Raw genomic sequence first — 4,894 nt, forward strand, 5'->3', positions numbered from 1 at the left:
TCAACCCTTGAAAGATCATCCCACTCCCTTACCCTATCCCTGTCACCCGACATTTCCACGTTAATGCACCTAGCCTGCGGGAGTGAAACTGGAGCACCTGAAGGAAACCAACACAGATGGGAGAAGAACGTGCAAACTCCACACAGACAAATGCCTGAGAGTGGAATCGATCCCAGGTCCCTAGCGCTGCGAGGCAGTAGTGCTAACCACTAAGCCACTGTGCCGCAGAGAGTTATAAGAATTCTAAAGGGCTCCAGTTTATGCTCAAGGTCCAGAATGTTTTGTACCCCAGCCATTTGTGATCTCTCTGTGCTGCCCTCTGTCATTCGGCCATGATTTCAAATCCCACTGTGGTACATGGTGTGAATTGAATTTAATCATTTTTTTGTTAAAAAAAAGGAATTAAAAGCTAGATAAATGGGGACCTTTGTTGCCATCCTTTCGGGAGGGGAGATCTACCATTTTTATACCATCTGGCCTACACGTGACTCCAGACTCACAATGTGGTTGACTGCCTCTGAAATGGCCCTAGTAAAAGCCATTCAGTTTTTAGGAATGGGTAACAAATGCTGGTCCACATCGCAATTACTGAAAAACAAGACTTCTTTTTTAAAGCAGGGAGGCAGATTATAGGCGTGTAATGGGCCAAAGCTCGTTGGATTCCCGGGTATAAGTGTGGCGCGTTCAGTTACAGATTCTCGGGAATGGGGGTTTGGAAAGGGTGGCGCGGTCTCAAGCGTGTGAGGTACTTCCGAGTGTGAGAGAGGGTACAGACGGTGGTTTGGGTTGTACACGCGTTAACTGGAACCCCGAGATGAACTGGGTTTGGGGGGGGGTCATCATTTATACACCTCCACAAACCCTTTCAGCTGTGGGAGCGGTGTAATTGAACAGGGAGGGGTTTGAGACAAGCAGAGAGAATGTTGGACAAACTCAGCAAAGTCTGTGGGGAGAGAAACAATGTTAATGTCCTCAGTCTGGCATGACTCTAACTTCAGGTACAGCTAGACCTGAAATTCTGCAGCCTTTTTTGTACTGACGTCAGATTTCCAGTATCCACAGTAGTTTTTTTTTAATAAAAAAAAATCCTCATGCTGGGCCAGCATTTATTGCCCTTCCCTAGTTGCCTTTAGTTAAGGGAAGTGAGGTTCATGAAATAGCTCCATGGAAGAGCTGGTACTGTGCCGATGGGCCGATTGGGTTCCTTCAGCACTCTGAGATGGGGTGGGGGTGGGTTGGGGTTCTATTCCCATTCTATTGCACCCTGAGGCCTGTCATCTTGTGGCCGATCGCAGGCTCCGACCCGACTGTGCATGTGTGACCAACTTAGAACTGACCCGAACCGCGCGGGAACCCAGGACCAAGCAAGTCCCTGAGTCTACATGACCAGATCCTGCTGGTTAAAACGGATCTGCCAAATGCAGCCGGAGTCTCTGTGACAGCGGTGTGGGGAAGAGAAAAAAAGAAAGGTGGAAAGGGAAGGGTGGGGTGCTGACTGGAAGTTGAACATGAGAGTGACAGCATCAAGGAAATTAAACACGAGGGAATGCAGCGCGGATTGAGAAGCCACGTTGCAGTTGTAGTTCTCAGACTTTGGAAATCTCTTCCACACTGAGCTTGAGGCTCCTCAAACTGACGGGTGGGCTGGGGTTGGGGGAGGGAAAGGGGAGAGAGCTTGGGGTCGCTGAGAACCTTTTAATCGCACCCTCTCCATTTCGAATTAAAGGGACCCTTCCTTTGCTCAGACACAACCATCACCTCCCCCCCCCCCCCCACACACACACACACACACACATGAAAAAACTATTGCCCTTCTTCTCTGACCTCCCTCTCTCAAACCTAGCACTCTGCACCAGTTCTGGATAGTTTATTTGGTCAGTGTCTAGAGAAATAATCACACCCTGAGTTCACTTCTGCCAGATCAGATGGACAGTTTGGAAATATATAAGCGGCATTAAATTAGCAAATTCAAGTAAGTCTGTCTCCCTGTATGTGTGTTTGTGTAGAAATCTCCCCCTAGCAGTACACACTGCTGTATATATCGCCCTCGACCTGTTTTTGAAGTACTATATTAACCTCCATTTCTACTCTTAGACGGTTTAGTTGGGGTTTTTTTTAAAGACATTGAAGTTTACCTTTAAAATAAAAACACAATGAAGCAAAACAGAAGTTTTTTTCTCTCTCTGTTGAATCATTTCTCGTTAAAAATACACAGTTTGGCTCACCCGTTCAACTTAAGGTTCTCCTCGATTTGAAACTGTGAGACTTATCACGCACATCGAATTAAATAATGAAACATAGAGCTGCGGATGCTGAAGTTTTAAACAAAAACAGACCCAAGGGGTCACCACATTTTTTCTAAACTCTTGCTTTCTCCGTCTACAGATGCTGCCAGGAATGCTGGGTTTGTTCAGCAAATTCTGCTTTTATTTGTTTCGAATTTAAATAACATTGCGATGGAGTGCCCTCTCATCTGTGTCCAGCAGTGATATTACTGCGCAAATACCGGGGATAAAATGGGCCGGAGGTCAGATGGTGTGATCTAGTGACGATCACTAACGCCTGGAATAGGGTTGTGGCTGGATTCTGTTTGTTTTTTTTTAATGCCAGACAAAACATAGAAAACTCCCAGCTTCGGAGCTACAGGTAGCCCAGGACCCCAAAGCTCTTCACAAAATCTTGTTTTTACAATCGGTCACTTTTCGTTCCCCTTTAATCTGTGTGTATAGTACACTTCAAACAGTCTTACGCAGGACTCTTACAAAGCGACTCTCTCAATCGAACACTGTTTAAAACACCAAAAGGGTTGCATTTAAAAAAGAAACGAGAATGCCATCCAAAATAAATCGTCCTCCCGGCTACCAGTGGGTCAATAAGAGATATTACTAAAAGTGCACAGAATTTCAGAAATGCAACTTTGTCTCTCTGGATTTGCATCCTTCATAATTGCTTTCCCAGAACAGTGACAGACAAAACAAAACAATTAAAACCGCGTAACCGATAATTCCATAGTCCTCATATTTTAAACCTTCGGGGCATCATATGAAACCTCTACCAATGCCTATTTCCAGCGACCAGCTTGGCTTCCAGTGATTTCTCGATTGGTCTCAAGTGTAAAACTTACAACACAGAGAAAAGAAAAAGCAGTAATCAGGTGTAAGGTGTCAAGGCTCCTTAATTTCATGACCCAGCTCCAGTGGACAAAAACGGGGAAAGACTAGAGGGTGGTCAATAAAGTTGGATTGTTACAACACCTCGCCAAGGCCTTAAAGTTGACTTTATCATGAAATGCTTAAAATTACATCACATTCTTTGAAAAAGTATGCATGTAATCCCAAATTAAACAAAAAAAAAATTTTGGACACCAATCTAATATTGATACATTTTACTAGAAAATTGACCAAGGATATGAAAACATCCGAGACACAAATAAAAATAATTTATACAGGACAGTGTCGCTGTAGAAATATTTATCACGTTACGTCTTGATCAATAATTAAACATGTCTATATTTCTCATTGCAGCCACAATATTTACACAGGTTCATGTACACAGGGACTGGTGACTGTACGAATATAAGTCCAAACCATTCATGTTTTGGTTTTGTATTCCAGTCCGGCCCAAACTCCTTGAACGAACATTTGCAGGACCTGCTCTCGCCTTCGGGGGTTACCCCCAATTACCTGCAAAAGCACGGCACACTGGTATAAACACTGCAGTCCGGGATTCCACTGCCAATTCTTCACGTTGGTTACTGATCGAAACCTCAGGATGTTTTCCAATCGCCCCACCTCACAACTTCACCCCCATTTGCTTTTACGCATTAACTGCCCCTTTCGCCTATTTAAACTCGCCCAGTATAAACGTGGACGCAAATATACCTCCGGTCTCAAAATGAGATTTTCACCGCGTGACAGCGGTAATGGGACTCTCGTTAATGCATCAAGTCAATCTCCCAGCGCTTTGCATTATGAACACGGGCAACGTTAAAAGATATAAAAGATTAACGTCCGCTCTACCCTGCAGAAGGTGAATTAGCCTGTGTGGTTCTGTGCAGAAGGATACTATTTCTAAGCCCGACTAGATTTGCTTTAACTCATTCCCACAGTAACTTGTCAGGATTGTACAGCGAAAAGGAATATTTGCATGTAAGTGTCTGTATGTGTGTGTTGGCGGGGGACGACAATTAAGCAAACAAAATCTGGAAACTGTAGGCCAGGGACAATTATTTTATGAAAACAAAGATCGAATTACTTTCAGTTAAAATTAGTACCACGCAGAACGAGGGAGCAAGCTGCAACACGCAGTCTGGATATTATTAAACTCTTGCTTTGTTTCAGTTCCCTGCTGTCACTATCTCTCTGGTCCTGAACCTGACTTGTAACCTGCCCAGCAACACTAGCAGTCCAACACCCCACCCCACCACAACCTGGTTCGAAGGAAAAATCCGCTGATGTGTTTGAATAGTTTCAGTGAGACAACACAGATCATTTAAAAAGCTCTGAAGAAGGGTCGCTGGACGCCAAATGTTAACTCTGTTTTCTCTCTCCAGAGATGCTGAGTTTCTCCAGCGATTTATATTTTTGTTGCAGGTGTGTGGAGTTGGGTCAATGATCTATTTAATTGCGGAACAGGCTCGAAGGGCTGAATGGCCTACTCTTGTACATACATTCTAATCTTCCTATATTCCAATGTTCCTATGTCTAATGTTTCTCTGTTATAATGTTCCTGTGTTATAATGCTCCTATGTCTAATATTTCTATCCTCCTATGTTCTAATGTACCTAAAACAAAAACGGAAATTGCTGGAGAAACTCAACAGGGTCTGGCAGCAGCTGTGGAGAGAGAAAGCAGAGTTCCGAAGAAGAGTCACTCGAGCCAAAACTTTAACTCTG

General features: G+C 44.0%; 1 protein-coding gene across 1 annotated transcript in view; it reads right to left on the reverse strand.

Annotated features, from left to right (window-relative positions):
- Positions 1-3,370: 3,370 nt before the first annotated feature.
- LOC109917296 (forkhead box protein D2-like) overlaps positions 3,371-4,894 on the reverse strand; it is a 7,053-nt gene continuing 5,529 nt past the window's right edge. Inside the window, exon 3 of the mRNA XM_020517094.2 lies at positions 3,371-3,683. The gene's annotated coding sequence lies outside the window, so the exon portion shown is untranslated. The remainder of the gene's footprint in view (positions 3,684-4,894) is intronic.

The sequence above is a fragment of the Rhincodon typus genome, chromosome 38 (assembly GCF_021869965.1).
Source record: "Rhincodon typus isolate 14 chromosome 38, sRhiTyp1.1, whole genome shotgun sequence".
NCBI classification, from domain to species: domain Eukaryota; kingdom Metazoa; phylum Chordata; class Chondrichthyes; order Orectolobiformes; family Rhincodontidae; genus Rhincodon; species Rhincodon typus.